Source organism: Phascolarctos cinereus, unplaced genomic scaffold (genome assembly GCF_003287225.1).
Source record: "Phascolarctos cinereus isolate Bilbo 61053 unplaced genomic scaffold, phaCin_HiC Scaffold_4;HRSCAF=312, whole genome shotgun sequence".
Taxonomy (NCBI): Eukaryota; Metazoa; Chordata; class Mammalia; order Diprotodontia; family Phascolarctidae; genus Phascolarctos; species Phascolarctos cinereus.
This window is the reverse complement of record NW_027555847.1, coordinates 314,676,328-314,695,492: the sequence shown is the minus strand read 5'-3', so window position 1 is coordinate 314,695,492 and position 19,165 is coordinate 314,676,328. Positions and strand designations below refer to the sequence as shown.

Below are 19,165 nucleotides of genomic sequence, written 5' to 3'. Positions count from 1 at the left end.
TCATTGGATATTCCGCTGTCATGAGAATCAACACACCCTTTTGACTTAGGTTTTTCATATGGAAAAGAAGTAGTTTACATCTGCCTAAACCAGCATATTCTCACCACTCTGGCTAAGTAAACCTTTTGTCTGCTGTCAGCAGCTTTATGAGTTTCATCCAGTCCCAAGCCTGAACCACTAGACTTGCCATTTAGGCCTGGTCCACAACATAAGTATTAAATTTTTGTGTTGATTTAATTTGTAAGGTCTTAGAAAATTTTTTGTAGAATTCCTCTGTTTCTTCATCTTCTGCATTCAATGTTAGTATGTAAGCTACAATTATTTTCTTGGTGCTCTTTTTGCAAATACTCATCACAAATACTGCAATACTAGACAACCAAGTATCCAGTGAAGTAATGTTTCTTGTTGTCCTTGGGTATACAAGTAAACCAACTATAACAACTCCTTGGTTTTTACTGAGTCTTCCTTTTCTTTAGTTGCAGCTTCCTTCTTTTGGTTTCTTTTATAGTAAAAATGTCAACATTAATATAAATCAGCTCCTTCATCAATAAGTCCACTGCATCAGTCACTGGTCAAAGACCCTACCAGCAATTAAAGTATAAAGACCATCTACAAAAACTGATTCTTAGCACTTTGTGCCTCTTTTGCCACTAACATTTCGGAAGTGGAAGGAGACTGCATAGCATTGGGAACTATTTTCTAATTAGTTTTTGAAGGTCAAAGGACTTATTCCCAAATGGCCATCCTACTACTGCAGAGGTTCCTGCTCCACATGTAGCTAGGTTGGTCCTCAGAAAGCTGTTCCAGTCTGTAGCCATTACTGTTCTGGAAGCCTTTGCCTTGTGAGCTCATGCTCAACTGGAATGCTTCCAAGGAGGCACTGAAGTAGAACTCTGGAGAATATAAATCAGTAAAGCTTGTTGACATAGGGATCTAGCAGTGTTCTCCAACTCATTATGCTATGGTGATGTTCCTGGGACAGAATTCTCACTAAGAAAAAAAAGTGTAAGATAGATTAATGCTCTAAGAATAGCAGGATGTCACACAATCGTCTCAGAGAAACAGTGCAAATCTGATCATCCAAATCTAGTGAAGAGAGCAATAGACTAGAGATTGACTTGACAGCTGGGTCCATGACCTAGATCATTAGCCTGTGCCTTGAATTCTTCTTGTGTAAAACAGCTAATCAGAGTTACCTCTCCCTATATTCAAGTTATTATGAAGATACCCTTCTCAAAAATGGAGTGGCATATACTTCAATTCTTTAAATATCTGCGATTTCATCCATGTAGATATAGGTTAACTTTTCCTATTCATATTGCAACCCCTTGACTTTCATAGATGGTTTTGCAAATTGCTATCACCAAACAAATTAAGCCATCTAGTACCCAACCTGGTAATGAGCTCCTTAAGGTGGACTTGGGGACTTGAAAACCTGAGTTCCAGTTCTGCCTTACATGCTAAGACCCTGGGTGGGTTATTCAACCTCAAAGCCTCAGTTTTCTTCATCTGGAAAATGGGAATGATGATAATAGCATCTACCTCCCAGGGTTTTTATAGGGGTTAAGTGAGGTAACATGTAAAGTGCTTTGCAAACCTTAAAAGTGTTGTGTACATACTAGCTATTTGTATATAATCAAAGCCTTTTCACTGCAGTAGAATCTGTTAGAGCTTGACTTAGCAGACTGAGCCTTCAAACACTCAGGGTTACCCATGACCCCATGAGGCAGCAGAATAGAACTTCAGTGAAAGGAGATAATCTCTAGGGAAACTCTTCAGAAGTGAAAATGATGTCTTTCATTCATCTTTAGAGATGCTGCTGACCCACTGTCAAGAAAATTCTTTGAGTTCAGTGGTAGCAGTGGTGGGCTTATGCAAAATGACCCATAATTCTTGAGTGATTATCTATATTAATGGCGTAATATCTGGCAAAACCATGACATTGGCCTTATTACTACCACAGTCTTATCATGAAGTCAAACATCTGTGAGGAAAAGTGCTATACAAATTTAGGATATTGAAAATAACTGAAACATATAGAGTACTTTAGGAGTAGCTAGATGGCACAGTGGATAGAGTGTTGGGCCTGAAATCAGACTCATCTTCATGAGTTCAAATTTGGCCTCAGACACTTACTGGTTGTGGGACCCTGGGCAAGTAACTTAACCCTGTTTGCCTCAGTTCCTCATCTGTAAAATGAGCTGGAGAAGGAAATGGCAAATAATTCCAGTATCTTTGCCGAGAAAACCTCAAATGGAGTCACAAACAGTTCAAAAGGACTGAAAACACATACACACACACACACACACACACACGGAGTGCTGTAAGTTTCCTAATGTGTGTAACACATTAATCCCATTGTCACAATCCTCTGAAGTGTTATTATCCCAATTTTACAGATGAAGATTCTGCATGCTGAATGGTTGTGATGACTTTGGTCACACATTAGGACAGAGGCAGAACTCAAACCCTGATCTTCATAACCCAGTGCCCAGGATGCTATCCACAATGCTATGCTGTCAAGGGGCAATAGATGGTGCAGTGGATCGGCCTGGAGTCAGGTTGACTTCAGTTCAAATCTGGTATCTGACACTTAACTGTGTGACCGTGGGCAAGTGACTTAACCACGTTTGCCTCAGTTTTCTCAAACTTCAAATGGGATAATGGCAAGCACCTACCTCCCAGCGTTGTTCTGAGGATTAAATGAGGTACTTGTAAAAAGTGCTTGGCACATGTATAGTAGACACTGTGCTGTGTGCTAAGTCTTTTCTGCAGCTCACCACCACATGCCCAGAAGCAGTCAGGAAGTTTGTAAACCCCAAAGTTCCCAAGCAATGAGTTGACATTTCCTTAGAGTCCCAGCGTTTTCAGGCGAGTACTGAGTACATGCTGCCAAGGCTGAGTCAGCCTTACACATTAGTCAGTTATCAGTCCTACTGAAGTCATCAGCAGGGATTTTGCAGGAATTTTGGAATGAAGGTAAGTCTAAGAAGGATGAGGGACACTATACTGTCAGAGGACAGTGTAAGGGCATTTGGAGTTTGGGGAATAAGGAACAAAAAGCAGGAGATGTTAGAGGAAGTTTTGTAAAGGGAAATGGAAGAACAAAGACAACACTGTCTTGTGGTGGCATGGTTATTTGTTTTAAGGTCATCTATAAAATCCCTTCAAAAACAATGTTCTGACACCTCCCAGGTGATCTGATTCTCATAAGTCTTTAAGCCAAAGGATAACTTTTTCTCTAAGTTTGATCAGGCTGAAGTTTAATGTCTGAAATTTTGTGTTGTTTCCTACTTTAGCTTAGATTCCCCAAAAGTCAATTCGTTGGTGCGCTAGATGGAAAAAGACTACCTGACAGGCTGTTTTATTTGTTTTTAGTAGTATTAATTAACTGATTTGGCTTAAAATTCGCCTTCAATTCATCTCATGCTGTAGTCTATATTGTTGGATCAGATAGTTAAAGTTTCAGAGTTAATATGTGTAAGAGAGCAGCAATTAGGGTGCCTACAGGGAAACAGGACAAATGTTATGTCACCATCACTCCAGTCTTGCTTAATTAAGCTCCTGGGTTGATTTGCATGGACCTAAATTAGCAACCACAGGCATGCTTAGAATTAAAAGGAATGTACTTGCCCCAAGTCAAATAATAGACTGAGTTCAAGGAGCAGCAGTTCAAGCACAAGCATATACACTGAAGAGACTGACTTAAGTAGGGCTTCTATGAGCTGACTGGATGCAGCTGTTTGTGTGATTCACAAAAGAACTGAAATAGCTCCTGGGGCTTTGTGTGAAAAGAGCAGCTGTCCCTTTTGAGAAGAGGATGCAAAGCAGCTGTAGTTCAGAAAAAGACCAGAAGATGGCCCCAGTGAACATCAAAAGAAGCTGTCAGTGAAGAAGCTAAGACCAGTAGACAGCAGCTCCCTGGAGGGAACTGTAGATAAGGCCTATCAAATGTCAGCAGAGCAGGGAAAGTAGCCCAGTAGAAGATACCAGAATCTTATAATGGAGAAAGAAACAAGCAGCAATATCATTGGAAGACTGGTTCTAGCTGAGACACAGATCCAAAAATGAATTCCCCAGGCTACCCTTATGTACTTTCCCATGATGGTGTATGAATCCATGAGAGAGTGTACCTCGGCATGTATGGTGAAGAGGAGTTGGTTTTCTGGGGAAAGCACCTGCTCTGGACACAGAAGAACTGGGTTAAAATTCCGTTTCTGACAATACTACCCGTATGATATTATTTTAGTTATTTAACCTCTATTTCCTCATCTATTAAATAAAAATGGAGGATCTGGACTAGATGTCTTCTGAAATCTCTTTCATTTTTAGATCTAGGAATGATCCTACATTCCTTGTGATTTATCTTGCTTTGCTCTTTAATTAAATGCCTTTGCTTTGAACTAATGTGCTCCTTCCAACCTGTGAATTAGTGCTACTTCTATGAATTCAAAGAATTTTGTCTTAAAGTAAAAGGGACTGTCCTGCCTGCTTTAATTCCTGTATTTGGCATCAACTGGCTCTATAAATGAGTGATTTTGTGGTAAATCAACACCTGTGCTAGGAAGGGAAAAGAGAGAGATCACATCTAACACTTGTATATCCAAATAAAATTTGTTGAAAGATAGCCTTTGCAGCTGACCAAGGCCTCAGGAGAGCTGGAGAAAGGGAGTTCTGCTAGTTCTTGGATCTGTGCCTCAAAATGGCCTTCTGTTAGCCATCTGGGTGACCTGGCACTCCAGGATCACTCCATGGGGATAAAGGGAAGCAGCTAATTATCTAAAATGTTACGATTACCATCATCATCATCATAGTTACTATTAATAGCTAGCATTTATATAGTGCTTTAAGGCTTACAAATTATATCTCATTCTCACAATGACTCTGAGAGCCTCTGACACATGTTAAAGAAAGATGTTCCCTCAGTTTTCTTTACTTGTCAGGTGTTCTAGGACTATGCCTTGTACAAAGATGTTATCAGTTTCCTCTGCTCCCAGATCTATACTTTGGATCTTTAAATCCTGTCATTGGTTTGGAAGATAAAAAGGAGGAAAAAGGAAGGTAGTAGAGGGTCTGATTCACCCCACAGCTACTTGGCAGATTTACTGGGTCTGTTCTTCTGGAGACAGAGGACTGCTCTCACATAGCCTTGGTTAAACTCTCAGAAATCTTCCTAGAGCCCAGAGAGTCATCTCTTTCTCATCTGGCCGTTAGCTAGTAACAGGCTTTATACCAAACAAAGAACAAAAGTGACATTATGCTTGGTCAAAGCATGCTATAGATAACAGGATACAGCTTAATATTCACTTGGGGCTTTTTCTTCAGTGCTGCATATATTGGAGGTGTCTTGCATCTAAGAAATGAGCCAGCAACTACTAACTGTTAAGGTGTGTGAGTCCATACAAGATATGTATGCCTTAATTTGTAGATACACAACTTGTGGTAGCATACATAAATATTTTGGAATCTGACCTACTCCTCTCCAAGGGAAACAGCAGTTTCTGCCTTGAGGGAAACAGGAAAAAGGTCATGACTCTGAGCTTCCTCCTTCTTTTCCTATCTCCAAGAGAAGTATTGAAATAGACATATCTATCTGCCCATCAAGTATTTCTTATCTAGGGGCACAAATCTGGTTGTGTACAAAAGTTGCTTGCTTCCATGGAAGCTAGCTCTCAGCTTACACTCACCAGTTTAATTCCTACCTACCAAATGCTGATAACAAAAGGCCATTACATAAAATGGCAAGTAGAAATTAGAGAAGTTATTACCAGAAAAGACGCAACTGTGAATGAGCTCTTTAGATAGGAGGGAGATAAGATCTCAGCTCAACCTAGAGGGAGACCTGGATCTCATCCAAGGGGAAATTCTCTGAAGGGAGGCAAGCTGGAAATCAGAACCATGTGGAAAAGTTGGCTTCCCTATATCTGCTGATTCCAGAGTCTTTTTATCTATCTCTCTCCCAAGGAGTGTCTGTCATCATGTATGCCAGAAGCCCTGCTACTAGCTTTGCACCTTACACAGGTACCCAGCATTACCTTGTGCTCAGCACCTTCTCCACTAATTCAGATTCACATCTGCTTGCAATATGGAGCACAGAGCTAACCATCCCACCTCCCCCAACAGTGGGGAGTAGGTAGCACAAAGTAGGTGCTTTATAAATGTTTATTTGTGACTGACTGATCAATCTCACATCCCCCTGACATTGTTTTCCTATCTCTTTTACTTGAGTCTCTGATGAAGAGGTGGCTCTTCTTCCCAAGGCCAAATCCTATGTATCTTCAATTCACACCGCTCCCCCCCCCATATTCCTGCGCAGATCACTCCCACTGTCATCCCCCTTCGTAATCTTTGGCCTCTCCCTTGTCTACTGACTCCTTTCCTGCTGCCTACAAACATGCCCAGGTCTTCCCCATCTTTAAAAAATCCTCTTTAGATAGATCATTCCCATTAGCTATTACATTATACATCTCCTCCACTTCTCAGCCAAAATCTTGAAAAGCTGCCTGCATGTTTTATATGATTGCGCAAGTATAATCTACATCAGATCACTTGCTGTACTCTCGCTCTCTTCCAAATCCTCTGTAATCTGGCTTCTGACCCCATTACTCAGCTGAAATATTTCCCTCCAAATTATCAATGATTCTTTAATTGTTGAATCCAATGACTTTTTCTCAATGCTCCTCCTTGATATCTCTGCTGCCATTGATGCTATTGACCGCTTTCTTCTTTACCCTTTCTGAGTTTTGGGAACAGTGTTCTCTTGGTTCTCCATCCACTTGACCAACCATTTCTCAGTCTCCTTTGTTGGATCTTGATTCATGTGACACCCACTAACATTGGGAGTCCTCAAACACTCTCTCATGGACCTCTTCTCTTTTCTCTCTATACTAGCTTGCGTGGTGATCTCATCAGTTCGCATCAGTTCTATTGTTATTTCTATGCAGATGACTTCCAGATCTACATATCCAGTCTCTCTCCTGAGGGCCAATTCTGCATCATCCACTGCCTAGTAGACATTTTGAATTGGATATCCTGTCATCATCTCAAACTCAAGATGTCCAAAGTAGAACTCATTATCTTCCCGCCCTTATGACTTAAGGGCCCTGACCCCTTACTGTCGAGGGCATCATCATCCTTCTACTCACCCAGGTTTGCCATCTCAGTGTCATCCATTGTTCCTCACTCTCATTCATCTCACATGTCCAACCTATTGCCACATCTCATGGTTTCTTTCTCCAAAGCATCTCTCATATCTGTCCCCACACACTGGACTACTACTCTAGTTTATGCCCTCATCATTTCTTGCCTAGAATATTGCAGTAGCCTTCTGATTGGTCTCAGCCCCAAATCTCTCCCTCTCCAACTCATCCTCCACACAGCTGCAAGTGATTTTGTTTCTGACCCTTTTAGCCCCTGACTTGATTTTTAAAATGTCTAGTTGTTCTCCATTATCTCTAGGATCAAATATAAACTCCCGTTTGTCACTTAAAGCTCTTCCCTATCTCTCCAGGCTTCTTACACATTGCTTCTCCCTGTCCAGCTTCACCTGACCAGCTTGCTGCTCCTCATACATGACACCTCCATCTTCTATCTCTATGTTTTTGTCCCTTATGCCTGGGACACTCCCTCCTCCCTTAGAATCCTGAATTTCTCTAAGACTCAGCTGAAAGGCCTCCTTCTACAGACCTTTCCCTGTCCCCTCAGCCTTCCCCACTGAGGTTACTTTGTATTTCCTTTGCATGTATCTTGTAAATACCTCTAAAAGTCCCTGTTGTCTTCCCCATTAGAACTTATCATCACCAGCATTTAGTATAGTCTCTGGTCCATAGTAGGTGCTTAATAAAGGCTTGTTGATTGAGTGACCAGCCTAACCAAGGTTGGAGAAGCTCATCTTCAAACTAGCCATGAATAATTTGGCTGCAACAGCTCTCAAGGGCTTTCTGCTAAATCACAGAGAGGGTTATGATCTGCACCAATGAAATGAAGGATTCTTGAAATATTCTGAAGTAAAGTGCTATAAAATTGTTCAACTATTACTGTTATAGTAATTACATTATATTATATTAATGATATTTTATTATGTTATGCCATGTCATGTCATATCATATCTTATCATATCATATATATTCTTTTGGAGAGCTAGTTGCTAGGACAAACAGTTTGATACAACTAAGAGAGAGGAACTCGTGACAGAGAGATAATAATAAACTCCAGTGGGAGGAGCTTGGGTAGAATATCACTGTTCCTAGTCTGGTGAAAGCCAGGCTGAGATTAAGTGTTATTGTTACTTGTGATTCTCCTTTCATCATTTAGGCAGTAAGCTAACAGGTGTCTTAAAGGGGTGGTGAGATCACTCACCCCACTAACTATACTGCATAATTTGCCAGGAAGCTGCTCATTGTGAAAGAAGCTGTCTTTTGGAGAGCTGAGTAAAGGGGTAAATATATAAGCATTTTAATATTCTTAAAGTTTAAAAAATATATATTGTCAATAGCCTGTGTAAATAACAATCTGTTTTACCTTAAGAAAAAAAGTAACAGGTATAACAAACTTTTTTTAAAAAAGTGATATCATTTTCCTATCTTTGAAACTGTTTGAAATGCCTTTTTCTCTGCCTCTTGGTTATTTAGAAAATATCCTTTAAGTTTTAACTGCAATACATTTTCTTTTTTAACAAATACAAATACATAAATTATTTTACCTGTTTCTGTTATGCTTTCTGTAAATTACATTGTATAAAGTAAAAGATTTCACTGGCTATTGTTATCATAGTTGATGTTGAATAGCTTTATGACTTTTAAATGGTGCCTTATTTAATAAGGCATTATTTAATATTTAATTTTTAACAATTATATAAAATAGATCATTAAATTAAATTCTATTATAAAAATTATATGAATAATATTTAATTATTTAGTAAGGTATCACTTAAAAGTCATAAAGCTATTCAGCATCAAATAAATATTTTTGAAAACATAATATTTTCAAGTTGAATAGAAGTGGAAAGAATGGAAGAAAGTCTGGCAAAATAAAATCCTGAGGTGGTACTACCATTGGGCATTTTATTTAGTTGCTGCTGCTGTTGTTGTTGTTGTTGTTGTTGTTGTTGTTGTTCTTCTTCTTCTTCTTCTTCTTCTTCTTCTTCTTCTTCTTCTTCTTCTTCTTCTTCTTCTTCTTCTTCTTCTTCTTCTTCTCCTTCTCCTTCTGCTTTTGCTTCCCAGAAGAGTTTACTCTTTAAATGGATCTTCTGAAAGTATAAGAATTACAGAAATTGTGTATATGATCAAATACATGATTAATAAAAAAGAACATTGATCATGCATTCATTTTGTACTGTTGTACTATATTATTTGTGAGAGGCAATGTGGCATAGTGGGTAAAGGCCCAGCCTTAGAGTCAGGAAATCCTGGGTTCAAGTCAGTTCTGGTCAAGCTACTTCTGCCAGTGCCACAAGCAACCCTCTAACACTATACATTAGTGTGGTCTTTCTGCATTAGCGAAGGTGGTTTCCACACTAGGAGTTCACTAAGATGAAATCACCAGTCCAGGTATAATACATTCATTTTGTAGATGCTAAAGAAAGAGAGCCAGAGTAAGAGTGAGATCAGGGGTTTCATCCTGGCTCCGATACAAACTAGCTACAAGTCATATCATCTCTCCAGGTCGCAGTTTCTTAATCTATGAAAGGAGGGAATTCAATTCAATTCAACAAATATTTGCACTAGTTCTTCTAGAGGTAACATGAAGCAATAGAGATGAACTCTGGACTTAGACTGAGAAGCTTCTCCCTACCACTTGCTGCCAGTGGGCACTAACCTCTCTGAGCCTTCATTTCCTCATCCAGGCAAGCACCTAGCCCTGCTGCAGTACATCTGAAGTGTAATTCGTGGATCCCTCTTCATATTTTATTTTTCATTGGTAAATATAGAGGAGCAGATGGCTTCATTATCAGGTATCACAGGTTGTAATTGCCTATTACGTTGATCAGCGTTCTTAAGTCTTTCCTAGCTGTTTTTCTTTAGAATGTTGTGGTCATCATATAAATTATCTTCTTGGCTTTGCTCATTTTACTCTGCATCAGATCATGCAAGTCCTCCCAGGTTTTGAATCCATCCCTTTCATAATTTCTCAAAATGCAATAATACATTGTAATAGTATTGCATTACATTTTGTCTAGCTGTTCCCTTCCAATTCCTTGACCCCTCAGTTCTTTCCCAAGTCACATCCCCTGCACTAGCCACTCTTTCTTCTTTTCCTCATCTTGACCCCTTGGTGAACCAGTTGAACTCTCCACTGTCCTCTTCTCTTGCATCTCTGGCCCCCTTATCTTTTCACCAACTGTGCTGTGCCCTGCCAAACCTCAGCTTTGGATCACTCCCACCATTTGCCACTTTTCTTCTTACACACGCATTGCTAACTGAAGGTAAGGAAAATCATGCAACTGTTCTGACTGGGTCCTACAGTCATACACACACACACACACACACACACACACACACACACATATATATACATATATACATATATATACATATATGCACATATATATACACACATATATACACATATACATATATATGCACATATATATATATAAACTACATATTTACGTTACATAACTTCAACTTGGCCCTTGCTGCTGCTATACTTCCCTCATCATCTCATTATCGCATTCTCCAAAGTGGCCCTTCCAAACTTTTCATTCTTCCTCAAACTTTTCATTCTTTCTCAGACTTCTCATGACTCCTCCTTCCTTCATTCTCTCAGCTGAGAACTTTGCATCATATTTTGCAGGAAAAAAAATGAGGCCATTTTCAATAAGCTCCTTCTTCTCCTCTCTTCCTCATCTCCCATCATTCAGGTGCCACTCTCTCCTCCTTCGCTCCTGTTTCACATGATGAGGTAGTCTTACCCCTTACCAAGGCTAACCCCTCTACCTGCACAAGAGATCCTATCTCCTCCACATATTGTCTCCTCTATCATCCCCATTCTGTCACATATTTTTTATCTCTTCCTTTCTACAGACTCCTTCCCTACTACCTAAAAACATTCCCACGTCTCCTCTATCCTCAAAAAATCCTCACTTGATCTTTCTGTTCCCTCTAGGCTCACAGCCTACATGTCTTACTCAGCTCCTCACTATCTCTCATCCACCATATCCAATCTATTACTGAGGGCTGCTGACCTCACCTTTGTAGAATCTCTTGAATATGCCCCCCTTCTCTCCTCTGACACCCACCACTGTATTGAAGACCTTCATCACCTCGTGCCTGGACTATTGCAATAGACTGATGGTGGGTCTGCCTACCTCAGGTCTCTCCCTACTTCAGTCTAGCCTCCATTCCAGATATTTTCTCTGGCTGTCTTCCATGCCTGGAATATTCTTCTTCCATATCTCCACCTATCAGCTTCCCTTCTTTTCTTCAAGTCCCAACTAAAATCCCATCTTCTACAGTAAGCCTCTCCCCTTCTTAATTCTAGAGTTTTCTTTTGTTAATTATTTCCTGTTTTAACCTGTGTGTAGCTTGTTTATACATATTTGTGTGCTTGTTGTCTCTCCCATTAGATTGCGTCCTCCTTCAGGGCAAGGCTGTTTTTTACCTCTTTTTGTGCCCCCAGCATTTAGCATAGTACCTGGCACATATGCATTCAATGTTCCTAGTAAGTCTAAACATGGGAGAAAAGGACCATTTCAATAATTTGGCCATGAAACACAGATGGCTAATCTCAGACCAAGCTTTCAAACTACATGAGCACTTGAAATCTCCTACTCCAGTATTCCTAAAGTTGGATTCTAGAGACTTACTCAAACCTTAATTTTAGTACTTCTCCTGAAATCTGCCCAGGTTTCTTCTTTTTCCTAATTGTCAGTTTTCCTTAACCATGCTCTCAACCTAAGCCCAACTTGTTGGAAGAGAAATGTATACTTCTATATTCTAAATGAACTGAACCGAGAGAATGGTACAGTAACAGTAACAGCATACAGTATACTGTACAGTATACAGTAACAGCAATAGTGTTTGAAGAATAACCGTGAATGACTAAGTTATTCTGAGTATTATTCTGAGTACAAAAGACCTATGAAGGAAGATGCTATCTACCTCTGGAGAAAGAACTGAAAAAAAGAAGTGTGTATAATACGGTTTTACATGTCCATATCTGTATGTATATGCATATACACATATATGCATACATATGTATATATGTGTTTGTGTGTCAAATAGTGGCCTTCTCTAGATGGGAGGGAAGGAGGGAAATAGTTTGGAACTTAAAATGTAACCAAAAAAATTAAATAAAAAAAAGAAAAAGCCTGTCGATATCCACCTTCTTCAAATATTTTCTTCAAAGCATCAGGATATTTAGCTGCTGTGTTCTAAGGCCTTTCCAGTAATTTTAACACTAAACAGTAGAATGCAATTTTTAAAGCAACCAAACCAACCAATGCTTGTAGTAAAAGTTTCTTCACTAACAAGTTGTTTTTCAGTCCTGTCCAACTCTTCATGACCCCATTCAGGGTTTTCTTGGCAAAGATACTGGAGCGGTTTGCCATTTCCTTCTCCAGCTCATTTGACAGATGAGGGAACTGAGGCAAACAGGGTGAAGTGATTTGCCCAGGATCACACAGCTAATAAGCGTGTGAGGCCAGATTTGAACTCAAGAAGATGAGTCTTCCTGACTCCAGGTCCAGCATGCTATCTACTCAGCCACCTAGCTATTCTACTTCAATTTACCCTGATAAAATATTTTAAGTGACAATATTGACATTTTTGTTACATCATCAATATAGGCATAATATTCAATAATTTTTAATTTTAAAAAAATTTGCTGTCTGTAACTACTATTTTGTAACAAACTTGAATCAGAAATACATTTTTCATATCCTTTGCTGTTATGTTAGATTGACAATTGTTAAACAGATTAAATACTGATTTAAAAAACTTTCACTGTACCTTAGAACCAATTAATATTTTACATATAATTATAACTTTGAGTAGTGCAAATTCCATTAATGTGACCACTTCATGACATTTATTATTAACACTAATTGGGATTTAGCTGTAGATGTGAATGTAAAATCCTGTACTTTTGTTAAAAAAAATCTTTAGACATACACAATTAGGGAGAGTTAGCCAAGAGGTGCTAAGTTCAGGGATCATGGGAAGCACCATGGCAAGGAGAGCCTCAATACAGTAGTAAGCAAACAACAACAACAACAACAACAAACTTTATTAAAAGGTGAAGCTGACACTTCTAATAACAAACCCCAAAACAGCCCTGAGGAACAAGCCAGTTGTATGGGGAACTCCCTGCATCATAGGTTTGGTCTGTAGAAGTCACACTGGGCTAGTCCAGAGTTGTGCTTTTTATATGAAAGTGAGTTCTTTGGTAACCAGCTCAGTGCCTGGAACTTCCGCAAGAGATGAGTAATAGTTTAGCTCTTGGGTGTTGTACAGCACAGAATAGCAAATAAAGGAATTATCGGTTGGGTACAGGCAGAAGTCATTACATGTCTGAAATTGAGAAAGACTCTTTGTTCAATCTGCCTTTATGTAAGTGAACTCTTTAGCAAGATGTTTCACCAGCTACAAGGAGACATTGCTAGACAACAGTTTTGGGGTGCGGGGGGAAATGAGGGAGAGATGGCGCTTTTAATGGGTTGTAATCTCAATATGACTCAACATTACCCATGAAAGCCCCCAGAACTAATTCTATCTATCTTAGGCTGCATTAAAAAGAAGCACAGAATACAAAATGAGAGAAGTAAAAGTTTAGACATATTCTGCCCTGGCCAGGCCACATGTGGATTACTGTGCTCATTTCTGAGGGCAATATTTAAGGGAAAACATAGATAACCTTCCCTTAAAAGCTGCTCTCAAAAGTGAGCACATAAATAAACTAGGGGCAGCTAGATGGCTCAGTGGATAGAGCTGTGGATTCAGGAAGACCTGAGTTCAAATCTGGCCTCAGACCTTTACTAGCTGTGTGATCCCAGGCAAGTCACCTTAATCCACTGGAGAAAGAAATTGCCAATCACGCCAGTATCCTTGCCAATAAAATCCCAAAGAAAGTAGATTCCATGGGGTCACAAAGAGTTGGACATGCCTGGACAACAGCAACAACAAATAAACTGGAGGCTACCATAATGAAGAGACTGGAGACCATTCCATAGAACAGTCAATTGAACAAATGGAGGGTTGGAGCCAAGATGGCAGAGGAGCAGCTGAGCTCTCCTCCATAATACCTCCAAATAGATTTAGAAAGTTGTAATTGTGAAACCTAAGGAAAAAAATCACAACGAGTCATTTTTCCAGCTCCAGAGGACTGCAGATACTGGGTACAGGGTCTAGCCAGGAACAACCAAAGAGCAGTCTTGTACAAAAACCGAAATGGGAATAAGATTGTGCCCCAGGGCAAGAAGAGTCCTACAGGAGAGTGGGACCTTGTACAGGATGCAGGTATAGGTGCCAGCTGGCAGTGACATGGCTTATCCCCCACTCACAGAATCAGGATGCACTGAGGAGGTGACCTCTACCTATGGTGGTGTATTAGGATGAAGAGAGATTGCCAGTCTTGGGTTATGTACAGAGCAAGGACCAGTTTCAGAAGTAAGCTGCAGAGGTGTTGCTCAGACCCCAGAAACAGAGCAGGGTCTCAATTTCAGCCTCCAGCCCAATCTGAAATCTAGAAGTGGGATAACCAGGACAGGCAACCTAGACCAAAGTGGAGCCTGTAGTTCCACCTGAACCAATAGGGCTTACTTGCTAGCCAATAATGGCTCAATGGCTCAAAGCAGCATCTGGATGTGCTCTGCCACTGACTATATGACCTTGGGAAAGGGACTAAACCTTTCTAGTCCTCAGTTTCCTCATCTATAAAATGAAGGAATCGGACCAGATGGCTTGTAGGGTCTCTTCTGGCTCTAAATTCATGATATAATGACTCTCGCCTGCCTAGTGAAACCAGGACAATCTGGAATCGTGTTCCAATGCCCTACCATCTCGTTACCAGTTCTTGATATAACAAGTTATGAAGGGATCTCATTTTCATCCTTTCTCCCCAGCCTGTTCATACTTGTTTTCTTTGTGAAAATAATGATATTCTAAGCCTATATAACAAAGTAAAGCATTCCTGCCCACCAGTCCTGCTCTTAGTCATTCAGGGTGCTGTTAATTGGAACCAAAAACCCTTCCTTAATTAGTGTTTATGGAGAGCCGTGCCCCTTTCTGATGCCCTTCCATTGTTAACTTTCTTGGTTTGCCTCAGACAAACACTCTGAAAACCAACAGCCTTGATTATCAAGTGTAATCATTTGTACAAAAAAAAAATTAAGGGCTTTTCATGTCATTATTTTATTCCAGGATTTCCTTTAGGACAAGTGTGCTGGCAGCACTTCCTGATCAACGGGAAGCATGCCAGCTCACAGAATTCATCCCCAAGCCCAGGTAACATGATCAGTCTGTGAAATCCTCTCCTACCTACCTTGCACCAGAGAGCACTAAACATTAGCTAACTCTGTCAGGGAGACTGTCGACAAAAGCATATGGGCTTGGAGATGCAGCCAGTTACTTTCTGCTGCTATCTCTAGGACCACCTTATTTCAAGGATCACTTTGTTTATAGTCATTTTTCAGATGTGTCTGACTATTCCTGACCCCACTTGGGGTTTTCTTGGCAAAGATACTATAATGGTTTGTCATTGCCTTCTCCAGCTTATTTTCACAGATGAGGAAACTGAGGCAAACAGGGTTAAGTGATTTGCCCAGGGTCACACAGCTAGGAAGTGTCTGAGGCTAGATTTGAACTCAGGTCTTCCTGAATCCAGGCCTAGCACTCTATCTGCTGTGCCACCTAGCTGCCCTTGTGATCACTGAGATCTTACCAACTATTGCCTTCTACTAGACTATAAGCTCTCTGAGGACAGGGACCAGACGTGTTGATCTTTATATTCTTTGCAGGACCAAAAACCTATAGTAGGTGTTTCATGGAACACCTATGAGCTGCATGTGAACTTGGTGACCCCATGTGATACCTGGGTTACTGCAGTGGCAGGAGCAGCTTACAGTCATTTCATATGCTGCGAATAGGTGATATATCACTAGATTAATTTTCCAACGAGGACATGCAATATTTGAATAGTCCAACAGATGTCACTATACTCAAGCCTCCTGCCAAGTGATCTCATCAACGTTGCTCTGACACCTGAATGAAATAGCCTTCCTAAAAAGTTCCTGTATCCTTTAGCTTGCAAATGCGCATGATATTTATCCACCTGCCTACCACTTCTGTATCAACAAGACTTTTTTTTGCAATGGCATTGAGTTCTGAATTTAAGCTAAGTGGTAAAAATTAAATATAGCTCAAAAACATTAAAATATCAAAATCTATAACTGAACTCTATCCCATATCTGGAATTTCTTCCCTCTGTCCACATAACATTCACATAACAAGGTCCACTTCAATTTACTGGCCACCAGGTTCACTAAAGGATCACCAGTCCTCATGTACCCTCCCAATTATTTTTCCTTAAATAGAAACAACTATCCCTAACCTTTAATTCTCACAGAAAAAGCACCTAAGAAGACCCTACCAGTAAAAAGCAGTATATTGCAATGAACCTGGAGTTTTAAAACAGGGGTTTGAGTTCCACCTCTGGCAGCAAGGGAGGCAGTGTAGTACAGTGGTTAGAGTGCTAGGTTTGGAGTCAGAGGACTTCAGTGTGAATCCTAGTTACCACTGGGTGAGTGTGTGTGTGTTTGTGTGTGTGTGTGTGTGTGTTTATGTGACCTGGCCAAGTCAAGTTGCATCTCTCTCTAGACCTCAGTTTCCTTCTCTATAAAATGAGAGGATTGGCCTCCAAAATCCCTTTTAGTTTTAAGACTGTGATCCTTCGATCTTGGACAAATCACTTAAAGTAATTGAGCCTGTTTTCTCATCTGCAAAATGGGAATAGTAATGTCTAGTTGGCCTAAATCATCGGGTCCTCATGAGGATCAAATGAAATGTGTGAAAGTATTTCAAAGACGGCCAGGTGCTATGTAAATGTACGATATTATCAGACCACTTCCAAAATTTTGCTACAGCAAATGACTTAATTGTTTTATGATATGCATTAAGCTCCTACTATGTGCAGGACACTGTGCTAGGTGTTGTACAGTGTTCAATAGATTCTAATCTATTGAGATGAACTACTTTGGCCTCCAGGAATCCCAAGCAAATATAATAGAATTTTGACTTTTCACTCAGCCTGGATTTTACAAAACAAAACAAAAAGTCTTGCAAGAATTAATCATTTGAGGCAGCTAGGTAGCAAAATGGAGAGAGTGCTGGCTCTGGAGTCAGGAGGACCTGAGTTTGAATCTAGCCCAGACACTTGACACTTACTAGCTGTGTGACCCTGGGCAAGTCTTAATATCAATTACCTTGAAAAAAAACAACAAAAAAGAGCTAATCACTTGTTCCATGTTACAGATTATTGTGTCCGCCTCTTGACTATTGCAATGAATCTAGAGTTTTAAAACAGGGGTTCGATTTCCACCTCTGGCAGCAAGGGAGGCAGTGTAGTACAGTGGTTAGAGTGCTAGGTTTGGAGTCAGAGGACTTCAGTATGAATCCTAGCATTACCACTGGGTGAGTGTGTGTGTGTGTGTGTGTGTGTGTGTGTATGTGTGTGTGTGTGTGTGTGTGTGTGAATACAAATTAATAACTCACCTTAAATGCCTTATTATTCAATTGCCCATTCCTGGGCCACTGGAGTCTCACTAGGATCAGTCGTGAACTTAGATCTAGAAGGGACCTTTGAAGTTATCTAGTTCAATTCTCTCTTTTTACATTTAAGGAAACTGAGGCCAAAGAAAAGTTGAGTGATTTGCCCAAGGTCACACAGGTAGTGACAGAATCGTGATTTGAATCCAGGACCTTGGACTCAAAATCCAATTGTTTTTGAAAATTCTTCCAGGTAAACCACAGAGTTGATGGTTTCATTCTAATCATAAGTAATTGGAGTAAGTCACCTTTTCTTGGACATTGTCTGTATCATAAAAAAATCCCAGTCTTCACTCATCTCTTTATTAGAGCCGTAAATGGAAATCTTTTTACACCTAAAGCAATACCACAAACCACATGTCCTTCCAAATGTTGCCTAGCCCTAAGCATATGCAATGCCCCAGTTCCCTGTAGGTAGGAATATTTTAGAAATGAATAAGGGCAATTTTTCTAGGGAAAGAAAAGTTCCCTGAGATGAGAATGTCCCAAGTCTCCCTAAGAGGTCAGGCAGAGCTGAGGCCCCATCTCCCTATCCTATCCTTACCCCACCGCCAGCTCCATTGGTTCATAGTGAATGGTGGGTACTCATTTGTCCTCTCTCTAAGTAAGGAATGTATTTCAACACAGCCCATAAAGGGTGACTAGTGTCAGCACTGAGGGCACCAGCTAGCTTGGCCTAGGTCAGAGCCAGGGCTAGAGCTTTCTTCCCATCCAAGGCCAGTAAAGAGCCATGGTTTTTGCCAGCCATGGCCTTTGTCCTCTGTGTGTGTGTGTGTGTGTGTGTGTGTGTGTGTGTGTATGTGTTGTGTCCCTTCTTACACAAGGAAGCCTCTGAGATAGAGCTAAATATGGATTCTGAGCCAGGCATCTGCTCTGGCTAGAATTCTCAACTTTTCACCTGCTCTTCCCCATTGCAGCATTGCCCCTCCACCATCTTCTTTCCCTAGAAGGATACAAGCATTGTTATCCAGCCCTTTACATTTTCTGCCTCTAAGCCAGAGAGCCCTGATAGCTGAGCATTAGTTCCACTTCTGCTCCCTAGGGAGCTGGAGCAGGAGAAGGAGGAAGCAAATAGTTTGAAATTGTCATTGTTTTTTCATCTCTCCAGAGAATCCTCCCGATTTGGCAATATTATTCCTGCTGCCCCATGTTCTGCATTGAGAGCTGAGAGCCAGCTCTGCCCTTTACTATCTAGGGAAATTTGGGCAAACCACTTACTCCCTAAGATGTATCTGTTTCCTCATCTCTCAAATCCAGGGCTTAGATTAGATCTAGTCACTAGATGATCCTTTCCAGCTCCACTCTGGTCTGTGAGGGCTTAGCCCTTCCTGGTTTATGAGTCATGTGCACCCAGATCAGCTAGAAACAATGCTGGATTTGGAATCAGAGGGCCTAGGTTGGAA

The 19,165-nt window shown here is 40.5% G+C and overlaps 1 long non-coding RNA gene across 1 annotated transcript in view; it reads left to right on the top strand.

Moving 5' to 3' along the window:
* Window positions 1-4,368: 4,368 nt before the first annotated feature.
* LOC110216583 (uncharacterized) overlaps window positions 4,369-19,165 on the top strand; it is a 49,511-nt gene continuing 34,714 nt past the window's right edge. Inside the window, exon 1 of the long non-coding RNA XR_013486129.1 lies at window positions 4,369-8,437. This is a non-coding gene — a long non-coding RNA (uncharacterized LOC110216583). The remainder of the gene's footprint in view (window positions 8,438-19,165) is intronic.